The 13,193-nt window shown below is 38.0% G+C and overlaps 1 long non-coding RNA gene across 1 annotated transcript in view; it reads right to left on the reverse strand.

Annotated features, from left to right (window-relative positions):
* Positions 1 to 313: 313 nt before the first annotated feature.
* The window catches only part of LOC137158355 (uncharacterized), a 39,867-nt gene continuing 26,987 nt past the window's right edge, over positions 314 to 13,193 (reverse strand). The window contains exons 2-3 of the long non-coding RNA XR_010921384.1: positions 3,003 to 3,191; positions 314 to 484 (exon numbers count right to left, since the gene is read on the reverse strand). This is a non-coding gene — a long non-coding RNA (uncharacterized lncRNA). The remainder of the gene's footprint in view (positions 485 to 3,002; positions 3,192 to 13,193) is intronic.

Below are 13,193 nucleotides of genomic sequence, written 5' to 3' on the forward strand. Positions count from 1 at the left end.
TTCAACAGGAGCATACACTAACTGGGGAGGGTTACATTCTTATTTTCAGTTGCATTTTTGAAAATAAGTTATTGTGCACTTAATTTGTTACATAATTGCCTCTAATTCTGTGATTAATGTGCAATGTTTAAAAATATCTGCATCCTTATTGTATATCTGTTGGAATATTGAGAGGGAAGATAGCCCTTGAATTAGTTTAACAGGTAATAGGATCCTACTCTTGGTCTAATAAATTACACCTGGTCCAGCATTAATCTGACTGTAAAGAAGGAGATTCAAGAACAAATTAAACAGAAGTTTCAAATGTATTCAAACAACTTATAATAGATCTACACTTTTAAAGATGTATTTCACTCACAGGACATAGTGCGTCACTTGGTACAGAGCTGTCAGGCCCAAGATTATTGATCTTTGGAATTTGCATTTGTTTTCAAGTAAGTGTGGGATGTAGGAGGATAGAGACAGGAGAGTCCAGTGACAAAACCTGCAAAAGGAAATTTACAAAATAAAATTCTCAAACAATTTCAGGCTCAGCTCTTGTAATTAAATCCTGGCTAAACATCACAGGACCACTGACTACAAGGCCAGTAGAGTATAGATTGGCCAATAGAGCATCCTGCCTGACAGTCTGCAAAATGTGTTATGTTTTCCTGAGCATCTATCAACTAAAGATTTGCCAGCTAAGGAGTCAGATACTTTTGCATATAAAGGTGCCTTTACAATAGGGCCAGGCAAGCAGTTTACTTCACAAAGAGGTGGAAGGGCATCAACATGTTTCTACATCATTCTCAGAAGAACCACTTTTAGAAGGATTGGCTGTTTTGGGGAATAAGATTATAGCACTAGAAACAGTAATGGAATTGTGCCAATGCTTTGGAGTGCGTGAGATATCAGAGCTAATCGATGAACACTGAAAGTATCTTTGGTATGCAGCACTGGTGCATGATGACTGATGAAAAAAATAAGACAAACATCTATCAGAACATTTCAGGGAAATGTCATATTGTAATTAAAATTCATTTAACTGTTCTGATAAAGTAATCAGCTGAGACAGAAGAGTTGAGTGGGATTTAAAACTATTTTAAAATCATTCTGCGGCATAACTAAGTATATAAATAATGACATGCTGTTTTCTTTTTTGGTAAGTACTACAGCCTAGATAGGCTTTTATGCCACTTGAATATATGGATCACACTATTATTATTCATTGCTATTTCTACTGGTGTGCATAGTGCTCTACAGACAGATATAAAATGACAAGGGTCTTAGTAAATATAGTTAATATTCATACAATATCATTGAACCTCCAAAATATTCATAAGATCATGTTTTATCACTATACTTTAACTTAAAGATCATTTTTTCCAGTGGTGTTGTAATACTTTTTGGCTTTTGGTGCAATGTATAGTATCTGTTTAGATTAGGTCCGGGAGGGAAGGAGACATTTGACACTAGAGCAATTTCATGCCAATAGGATCTTCTGTTGGATGGAAAGTTCTGTATATGTTTACATTTATTTTTCAATAATAGTAGTGGGAAGAGCATTGTTGTTGAGGAATTATATTTATATCATAGTTTTTTTGCTCCAACCACAGGACTCACTGAATTGGACCATGGAGGCTTAATTTTCCTCTCTGATTTTCTTTTTTCACAGTTTGCAAAGTGTCTATTTATAATTACTTTCAATTAACTCAGACTCAGCCAATCAGCAGACCATAAACTGAACTTAAACAGTTATGAGCTGTACTTTGTGATGAGAATTTATCCTTACATTAATTGTTAGTTCATTAGAAGATTTGGGCTCAGGGAATTATAGGAGCTAAATACAAGTTCCACATTCAGAGCAACATAGAGCTATTTCCAATATGCAGATTTCTCCATTTCAATTATCATTTTCAGTGTGTGGCCCTGCACGATAGCTCTTTTCACAAATATAAAACAGACACGCTGAAGAAGATGCTTCGAGAACAAACTTTGTTAAGGGGGAGTAAAGGTGGCAAGTACAGATCTGTGGTTTAGGAGCAATGAGTTCAAAGGAAGCAGAGTTAGGCCAATGCTGAGTACTTTAAAAAACCCAACCCTAAGTATGTGTTGTACCCTCTCAAGGCAGTTTGAGTTAAAAAAGCAAAAACTACAACACCAGGAAATTAATAGTCAAGATTGCATTTACTTTCATTGAAATGACTAGTCTTAGTTCTGCCTCCGGAGGTTTCCAACAATGCATTACTATCATAATGAAGTGGATAGTATTGTACCAGGCATTTTCATGTTACATTTATCTTATGAGAGTATACAATAATGCAAACATATCTAGGTGAAAGTTTAAGTGAGATAAGACAACAAATGGAGGTAGGGTGAATTCTGCCATTGGTTGTATTATTGAAATTATTGTACTATAGAAATCCCCTTAATGAATGTTTACAAATAAATCACACATTTCACTCATGTAAATTAACATATATAAAGGCTCTTGCTTCAGGTTTTCAACCAGCCACCAGCAAGGGTCGGGCAGCGATTTCCTTTCCCCCAGTTTATTCCAGGTATTTTTAAAAATATTTTTCCTCTGAATCACCAAGGATGGCCAAGGTTGGAGATGGGACATTGGACAGGGTGAACCGGGGAATGAGGTGGCACCAAGCATTCTTTTGCTAGGTGCTTGGATGGCTGGTTCTTGCTAAAACATGCTCAGGATGTAACTGATCAGGATATATGGGATCAGGAAAAATGTTTTCTCCAGGTCTGATTGGCAGTGACCTTGAGGATTTTTCACCTTCCTCTGCAGCTGTGAGTCACTTGCCGGCTATTGGAGAACTGGAAAAGAAGGGTACCTTCCTACAAATCTGCAGATATCTGATTACTGGGGACATAAAGAGGAATACTAGCTTCCTGCAAAGAAGAGGAATAGATGTCAACAGAGAAATACCATTACAAAGGAAAATTGTTTTAAGATATTGTGTCAATGGTACCTTAATTCAGCAAAGCTTTTAATATTTGTAACCTACCAGTGACTGATGCTGGAGGCCAGGTGGAAATATAGGGAGCTTTATCCATACCAAGTGGGATTGTCCAGAGACACAAGGTTACTGGGGCAGGATAACTGACCAAATCAGGTCAGTGGCTAGATGTAGTCTTCTTAAGGAGCCATTAGATCCTTCTAGGTTTCCCAATTAACAATGTGACCTTTGGAGAATCTAAATAATTAATAACACATTTATTAGTAGCAGCCAGGTTCTCATCAGCTGGAAAATGGGAAAGGAAAATACTCCTACCTGGTACAATAAAGCTTAAGACTTAATGGTAATGAAGAAATACACACATTAACTGAAAACCCGACAAAGGAGACAAAAAATTCCTGGCAAAATACACATAACTGACTTTCTTTTATCAATAATGTACAATTCAGCTGCTGTAAAATGGAATAACTTTTTTTAAGTATATAAAAATATCTGCTGAACAGTAAGGAAGTATAAATTAACATACATAAGAATGTACTCTGTTTTAAATTAAGTGATTAGAATCTAAAACCTCACTATATGAGCACTGCAGTGACTGTGGTATATATTGGGATCTCTTATTCTAAGTACAGGAAGATACCACAGTTAGTGCAGGAACCTGGAGTGACAAATGTTGAGTTTCTAATAGAACATATTATATATATATGTACCTGGAAGACATGGATTTGCATATAATAGTAAATTACAAGGCATCAAAATCTTCATTGGAAGTAGTGTTATTGATACAATAGAGTATGGCAGATGGCTCGATAAAATAAAGTTGGTACATTTTTAAGGCCCCCAATCCTGCAAACACTTATGTCTATGCTTAACAGAAGTAATCCCAGTGGCTTCAAATATTTCATTTCAATGCAACTAATCACAGGCATAAAGTTAAGCATATTCATAACTATTTGCAGGATCATGGCCTCAGTTTGGTTGCCCACTAATGCATATTTACAAAAGATTTCTCTGCACGACCACCTTGAGAGAAACTTGGATAAAAAATTCACTAGGTATTCTGACAACAGCACACAATGTTTTTATCCATTCTTTAGACTAAATCCTTTGCTCAGTGCATGCTTGAATATCTGATGAAATGATTAAATCATATATCCACGGGTTATAAAAGAACAATATAGATACATTTTTATTTATATTATCCAATGTTAAATGTATTTGTTGAAGCAATTTGTCCCAAAAATGATCTATGGTCGGCACAAATGTGATATCAATAGCTCAAATTGTGGAGAAAATTGTCATTTAGCATTTTCTATGGTATATCAAATTATGCTCCAGTTGGGGACCATAACAATAATTTGAGCTCTTATTATCTGTTCTGAGGATAATAGGGAGTGAAAGATGAAAGAACAGGAATGTATAACATTCTCAGAAGAAAAGAAGAATACTGTACAATACAAATAATTGGGTTGTTTATTTAATTTTATTTATTGTTTATTATAGCAGTGAACATTTCCAACAACTGTCTGAGCTCCTGACTGTTATTTAGAAGTATCAGTGACAACAGTGAAAATAAATCACAAGGCATTAGAGAAGCATATAAATAAATATCATCAGCATAACTGAAAAATAAGCTGGAGGGAAATGCAGGAGAATAGGTTAATTAAAGCACACGTAAAATGTAATGGAGTGAATGGATGTCTTAAAATGAGCATCCACTATAAAGATCATAATTTGATGTAACACTCAAATTGCAAACAAATTAGGAAAGACAAAATTATATTTTCCTTTTTTTTCTTTTCCTTTTTGGTTTGTCAAACAGATGATGAGTGAAATCCTGGCCCCATTTCTGTTGATGACTTCACTGGGGCCAGTATTCAGCCCAGGTTTCTGGGGGGAATCTAGGAATTAATTGACACATGTTATGGTTAACTATGCAGTGCAGTAAGGAAGAGAGACTGAAAAGTTAGGAGAGGACTTGGAAAAGCAGCAACAGCCAGACCTGAAGCAATTACATTTATGAGCATAAGCTATAGCATTTGAGTAGGTTGAAGCTCTATTAACAACATGCCAAAACTAATCTTTTTGCTCTAGAAACTTAAACTAATGTTTATGTTGCACAACCCCCAGCATTATTCCGCCATATGGCAACTGAGACAACTGACAACTTAGAAACTTCAACATTTTCAATGAGTTGCACAGAATTTAGCCATGTGGTTGTCAATGATTAGAATGGGAAATGGCTGGCTAATTCCTCATGCAATGAGATTTGTGTGCCTAAGTCCCATGCTAATCTTTTAAAATGCAGAGCAGTACAGAAAGTTGTGGTCTAACCATAAGTACTGTACAGATTAGTTATTGCAGAAAGGGAAGCATTGAGATTCTAGCTGCTCCCTCAGGGTCCAGACCAACTTTTACCAAAGTCAATGGGAGTCTTTCCATTGACTTCCATAGAAGTGGAATCTCATCTTCACTATCTAGGCAGAGGTGGAGCATCATTCTGTACAGACTTGCACAAGCTAGCTATTGGTGTACTTGAGATTGCCTTGGTTTTAGTCTCAGAAGCACCTGCAGGCTTCCTCCCATAGTATTAAGTACTTCGGACCAGATTCTTTCCCCAAGTAACGTCTTACTCCATCAAAGTCAGCAGCCCTACTCATAGAGCAAGGTATTAGAATCCTTCTTATAATGCGTATCTGAGGAGAGAGGACCTTACACAGTAGAATCTTAAGTACAGATTCAACAACCTGGCTTACTTCAGATTTAACACACAATGTCTGAATCCTATCCTCTTTACTACTGGAGAAGAATAAATGCAAACACATCCTTAAGGTTTTGAAGATTCACCAAAAGCAACTTGATATTTTAGGGTAAATATGAAAAATACAGGACCCAATTCACTTAAGCACCTATGTAATTTCAATTACATACTTATGCGCTTTGGCTAAACAGGAATGGACTGGTGCATATATTTTCACACTGATTCATCAAAGCACTTTAAACACGGTCCTAAATAATTTTGCAATTTCAGTAAAAGCTACATCCAAAGTTACATCAGCATAAGGATGAGCTGCCACTAACATAAGCTCTTCATCAGTCAGACTTATTGTTTAAATACTCTACAATGCAAAAGTGCCTTTCACTACTTTATCTAAAATGAGCATTTATAGTTTTGAATGTTTGGTCACAATGCTTTAACACTCCGGTTGGTTTGCAGCTGCAGAAACAAAGTGCAGCAAAAAAATGTGCTGCAGTCAGACATCTAACATGTTTGAGGCACTTCTTTTGTGTTTGAAACAAAAGTTCCTTTGAAAGTCTAAGTGTTATAAGAAGATATTGCAAAACAATTTACTCTGTAGCACATTCATGCTTGTTAACACCTACAGCATTCACTTATTGCAGTTCTGAGCTAACAAAAATAAACGGGGAATGAGTATCTTATTTTTCCCATACAAAGAAATCAAGATGTTCAGGTGAGTTGTAGCTAGTTCAAAAAAGCCCCATTATATGAGTTAGTTCTGATGCAATTAAAAAGGAAATATTTACTCTCTGAGTAAGATTAGCATAACTAGCATGCAAAAGAATACAACACCAAGAGTGAGGAAGGGACCCGTTTGCAAAGATATGGAAACATGCTTTGGCCCAAAATTCTAAAAATGAATCTACGGAAATATGTCTGATCCATGCATGTAAGGAGGAGGAGACTCCTGCAGCAAGCTGCTGAAGAGCGGCTCAGGGACAACACCCTAGAAGGAGACAGCCAGACCAGCAGGCTGAAGAGCCTGCAGAAACCTGGAGGGAAGGTAGGGAGGAGCTCAGGAAACAGCCGGAGTTGACAAACCCTGATCTGACTTATGTAACTTGAGAACCTGAGCTGGAATCCAATGGTGTGGCTGGGCCTGGATCCCCCTACCAACCGCCTGATGGGACTTAAGAGTGGAGAAGGTCTTCAGACACCTGGACACCAGTAATAGACTCGTAGTCCACTGGGCTGAGCGAGTTCAAGTGCCACACCCTGACTGGCCAGAGGGGGCACTGTTGCACCAACACATCAACAGTGTCAAATATGCATTCTGTCTTCTCTCCTATCTGGCATTGCCATTGACTTCATTATGAGAAAACGTGTAGATGGATGCAACACAGACATTGCATGGCTTAACAATAAACAATAGCATGCTAGAAGAATTAGATCTTACTGATGCTTTTCTAGCTTTTCTAATTGACCGCTCAACCAGCATGCAAGCAAAGACCGAAAAGCTGTCCAGCATGGCAAAAAAGACGGGGTTATGAAAAAAAATCCCAAAGCTAATTAGAATGCCAGCAACTCCCAACTCAAGCATTACCTTAGAAGGCAAAGGAGGACAAGAGTGAGTTAATTCATCTATTTTGGCACTAATGTGCAAGACAATGAGAATTGTCGGAGGAAATAATGCCATGAATTAGGAAAGTTTTATCAGCTTAAGGAGTCATTGACAATCTACAACTTAAAGATCAAACTATGAATCTGCACCTCAAACATTATTTCCACTTTATTGAAGGGATGTGAAAGCTGGAATTCCACCAAAGGTAGACAGATGTCTAAAAACCTTTGAAAGCAAATGCCTTAGAAAAATACTAGGTCTGAAATGGAATTAATTTATAAGAGACATTGAGGTTCGTCAAAGAGTTCAACAACTTATCTCTAAAGTTAACCAGAAAAAAAGATGTGGGCTATGTTAAAGATGAAGCCAAAATGTCTGCTATGGCACATGTACCACTGGGCAGCTGGATGAAAGAATCTCTCCATTGAACATGAACTTTGAGAGGGAAAACATATGGAGAACTTAACAACCTAGAGGATTGCAAAGAGCAGCCCTAAGCAAAATTTCACAATGCAGGAAGGATTCAGATTCAGTGTATTAGCTAAAACACAGGAATTGGTGAATAACTGTCTTTAAATATTTTAGTTATTAAAGTGTAGTGTTTTTTACAGTATATCTTTTGAAAAGATTGTTAATTCTTCCTAAATCTTTGATAATGGAGCTACACAAACATTTCTTTATCTGCATATAAGAAAATATAAACCAGCTGATAGGACAGTATTCAATGTTGTTGATTTTTTTGTTCTCCAAGAAAACATTCTAGGAAAGCCAAAAGTGCTTACAACCTATTGCTACAAATAAACAAAGGTATTGGTTCAGTCTTGCTGTGTTTTCAAACTCTTATTCCACCACCATTAAGCAATGAGATGCCATCTGATCTTTATCTAGGCTTTGTGGAATGATAGAGCTAGAGGAAATTGCCCCAAGTTCCTTTTGATGGCCTTCCTTTGGACTATACAATGGGGGAGGGGAGGAGGCAGAAGTTTATTCCTTGTGCTAGAAATGGCAGCTCTGCATCTATGGAACTATGGAACTTTTCCTGTTTGTTTTCTGTGTACTTAACCTTTGAATTTCTTGAAGGCTGCTGTCAACACACAGAAGGAAGCTGCCATTTTCTAAAGCAGAACTGTGCAGGCACAGATCACATGCTCTCTTTTGGAGATGTTACCTTTTGTGCTCTCTTATTTTGCCTTTCTTCTAAAGAGTCAACACATTTTGTAAAAAACACACACTTATGTTGGAAAATGTTTTACTTTTTTTTTTTTTTTTACTAGTGCCTGAGATTGCTTTAAATTAAAGAGATTAGAAAAAATATTGTTCTCTATTTTTCAGTTTATATTATGTATTTGACAGCACTTGGCGCATTTTCAATTTCACTGTTTCCTTTTCAATTTAGTTAGCTGGATTCCCTTGTTGTTTGTATAGGTCTTTCATTCAACAACAGGGGAAGAAAAATGATTTAAAATTGGAAAGTGTGATTGCAAAAATCACAAAAAATTGGCAGGGAGACCAAGGGGCAGATATCATTACCTCTTAACTCAGGTTTTGAAACAGACTAGATTTCAAAATGACAGCGTTTCTTTAATCTAAAATAAAGGTCATTCTGATAAAGTATATAGCATGTCCTTGCTTACAGAAAAACATAGTGGCATCCACAATTCATGTGTGCGCTGAAAATCCATTCCAGCATACATCCATGTGAATTTTGCTCTTCCTTTCACAGGACTCATGTTTTTGATGATCACTGTTGCTTATTCAAAGTGGCTGGAATCTATATGAACCTTTACAACTACCAAACCTGTATGAAATGCTCAGTCTCCCTGGTCTATCATTAACAACTTGTAAATGATAATGTATCAGTGTGAGTTGTGAGTTGGAAATGTTGAAGAAAATGGATGGAGTAGGTCCCAAATTAGCACAATATTGTGTTGCACAGAAAGGTTTTTTCAACCAACATAAGCCTTGTGTTCTTTACAGGGAGGATCATCTATTCACAAATGCCTGGCTGATCTCGGATTTTCTTATCAAAACAAAGCCTGTTCCACTGCAAATGAACATCCAGCACTGACCAGAACCACTGGATGATATGGGTGATGCAACGACAGGCAAAATAACTTAATGGGAGATGTGAGCCAAAAGCAGTTTTAAAATCAAAATAACCAGTTCTAGCTTGCGAATAGGTTAAGGGGCTTCCTGCAGAAGTTACTGCCAAAAGAGGATCATTATCGTACACAGCGGGCACAAAATGGTACCACAAGACAGGTCAGTTGATCAGCTTCTACCAGCAGCTAGGGCAGGAATGGGTGTATTAGAAATGGATGGATTCCTTTCTTCCTTCATTGGAAAAAACTTCTGAAAGTTTAAATAAGGCAGAACTAGATCATGTGGAGGAGCTACCTTTGTGTTAGAGCCCTTCCAGTTCCAGAGCCACCTTCATTCATTGTCACCTAGCATCATTAGGGGAGACAGATGAGCCCTCACAGTCTTTTGAATGTGTAATTATTAGTGTCAACACCTATGTCCAGTGGTAAAGTAACTCCCACCGAGAGGAGGGTTTGAAATAATCTATTCTTGTTTTAATAGTTAAGGATAGTCACATTAATGCAAATTTTTTATTGGTGGGAAAGAATTTGCTATGTGAAGTGTGACCACAGACTAAATAGTTCACTTTGACAGTCTACCTTAAATAAAATAATACCTAGCTCTGATGTCACACTTTTCAGCAGTAGCTCCCAAAGCGCTTCACAATCTGTAATGTGTTTCTCTTCATAACACCCTTGTGAGGGAGGGAATGATTTTTACCTCCAATTTACAGATGGAGCACCATGAGGCAAAATAACTTACAATAAGGTCAGACAGGAAGTCTATGGTAGAGAAGGGAATTGAACCCAAATCCCCAAGTCCTACGTTAGTGCCACAGCCACTGTGCTGCTGATGTGCCGCTCATCTGCCTGTGTATTTATTTGAGCGTCCCTGTTTGAAACATAACAGGACTTGGACTGGTCTTTTACCGCTTATCTTAATAATACAAATGTACTGGTAAATGTTAACAAGTTCCTATGGATTTGGTTGGAAAAGGGACCTTTAGTTCATTAAATACATTGTCATAGTCCAGATTTCCGAATCTGAAGTTAGGTAAAGAGAACTTTAAGATGAGTTACTGTATTTAATTAAAACAGCTTCTCCCTTCTAAATTAATGAAATAGTGTCTATGTGTTTTTAATGATGATGTTAATAAAGTTAGCTTAGGCTCAGTAGACAAGCTGGTAGTTTATCATGTGTCTGAAAGCCATCCTACATACATATTAAACAGATGAGCCACAAGGTCTGGGGCACAAGAATAACACAGATGTCCATAATGAGAACTGTTTTTTTTAATTTAGCCACTGATAAGACTACAGTATTTCTCAATATTTGTATTGCCTTCTGATGAATCCATTGCTCTCTATGAACAATAATGTAAGTCAGCCAAACACTCATATAACAAAAGCCCAGTTAAATCAAACATGTATCAGTCCTAGGGGAGGGAGGTGTGGATTAGGAGGTTTGTAACTTGTAAAAATTCTAGCACAGTAGCAGTTTTTTCCTATATTTTTCTTAACTTGCTGAATATTTGTAAACATCTATGGCCAAATTCATCTCTGCTGTAAATATGACCCTTCTATTACAAGATCTTGCTCTCCCATAAACACACACACATACCCCACGTGGGACCAGATTCTTTTTGGCGTCTCCTGAGAGAAGAAAAACAGCAGATGTAGAACAGCACAAAGGGGTGGCAAAAGTGGTCTGTCCTGGGCTGGTTATAGACTACAGCCCCAGACTCCACACAGCACCAAGTGCTACCGCTACTTCTCTCTCCTCCTTGACATTCCTCTTCCAATCCCTGCTTTCCCCTTCTGTGTGGCTTTCAAGAAGCAGCAGTGTAGGGCTTACTTTGGCCCTACACTGCTCCTGAGATGAGAGAATTCTTCCCTGGGCCCTGGTGGTTCATTTACGACTGCTACACACCACTGCAGAGTGGGAGAGTTCTCAGCTCATAGATATTCAAAAGAATTATGAGCCAAATCTGGTACTGCAACAGTGAGTATAGTTCCCATCGACTTCAGTACCAGCTTTAGGGGCCAGACTCAGCCTTGGTCTATAACTGAAAAGAACCAAATTATTTCAGACAGAGCTATGTGTAAAACTCAAGTTGACCTTGGACTATCAATTTTGGCTGCAACATGGTTGAAGTTGAAATGGGAGCTTATCTCTGAGCACTAAACATAGTGCACAAATGACTATTTCTTAATTATTTATAGACCATTGTCCTTTCTAGCATCAGTTTGGATACCCCGAATGTGCATTGTCATTGTTACTATAACCGTTACCTTATCTCACAATGAAGCAAGAGACCAAGAGGTAGAATAGCCTATTCTGTGTCTCCCCAGTCTCCTCACACAGTACATCATCTCCCCTCATTGGGATGATCAGAAACATAATGGGTTTTTTAATAGCAAATAAAATTGACCTCTCACATTATGAAACCAAACACAGAGTAATAAGCCCTGGTCAAAAAATGTGGTAAACTCTAATATGTTATTACAGTTTATGAGACAGCACACAGGGAGGGTCACAAGATTAGAAACTTAAATCATTAGAAGACTGTTACAGTTGTATCATTCTCCATTTTCAATACAATCATGGAGCTCTGATAATAACTTCATGTTGTACTGTATTTATGGGGGAAACTATGATTTAGTTTTTGTATAAGTAGGAAAGTCAGGGAATTATGAAGGGGTGGGGTGCACATGAGAAAGTAATGAGGGACATTCATAAATCTGGCAGACTAAATATATGTTTAACTACTGTTTGGAGGGGTTCTGGGGATGCATTAAGGCAGACCTGGGGAGCAGATCAGAGTGGGGCAAGGATTCAAACACATGATGACTCATGCATGTTTTGAACCAGGCACTGAAAGACTTTAATATGCTTAATGCTGTGGAAAGAGAGAGGAATATTCTGTCAACTTTTGAAACTAATTGTATATTATTTTCTCAGTAATGTCATAGGTTATTTTCAGGTGCCATTTACCACTTCTCATTCCTATTGGAACACTCAGAGGAGTCTTGGCAAGACCTTTTAAAATCTCACAAGCCTCATGATAAATAAAGGAAGGTACCCACTTGTGAACTATGTGGGTGTGAGGGCTCAAGAAGGAAATGGATTCCATTGGAAATGCTGCCTGTTCAAAGCTGGGCTGTGTGGGGGGAGTTTGAGCAGTGGATTCTCCCCCGTCCATTTTTCATATTGTTATGGGTAGGTCAAGAACTGATGTTAGAAGAAAAAGAGGGTATTGGGCAATTCGGTGTTGTTAAGTGATGGAACTGGGGGTGTCAGGAGGCATCGCCTCCATCCCCAAAACTGCCATCTATTCCTTGCCGCTATTATTTTCTCCTTCTTGACCTTCTTTTTTTCCCCTCTTTCCCTCATTTTTACTCCCTGATCAATATGGATGAGTAAGAACCACCCAAATATTTGCCTCAAACTGGATAAGGAACTCTCTCCACAGAACTTCTTCTCATATGGAGAGGCCTATATTTTTCACCACGACCCTCACTAACATTCCCTCACTTCAACCCAATGTTGTGGCAGATCTTTTGAGGAAAGGACAAGCCTACTCAACTTCAGCATCTTCAGGATTCAGCCATTTGGCCTGATCTTCATTCCTGATCTTTACTTCTTCAGAGGACAGCAATTCATTGTCTCCTTTCTATTAGCTCTATTCATTGACGCCCTGCACATCGTGTAGGCATTTAGAACACTGCAACTGGGTTTAAATGCTGACATGACTCATCATGGGTTACTCACTCACCCCAGGTGGCACCTCTTTCTA

Source organism: Emydura macquarii, unplaced genomic scaffold (assembly GCF_026122565.2).
Source record: "Emydura macquarii macquarii isolate MOO-44397 ecotype Brisbane River unplaced genomic scaffold, CSIRO-AGI_Emac_v2 contig_1644, whole genome shotgun sequence".
NCBI classification, from domain to species: domain Eukaryota; kingdom Metazoa; phylum Chordata; order Testudines; family Chelidae; genus Emydura; species Emydura macquarii.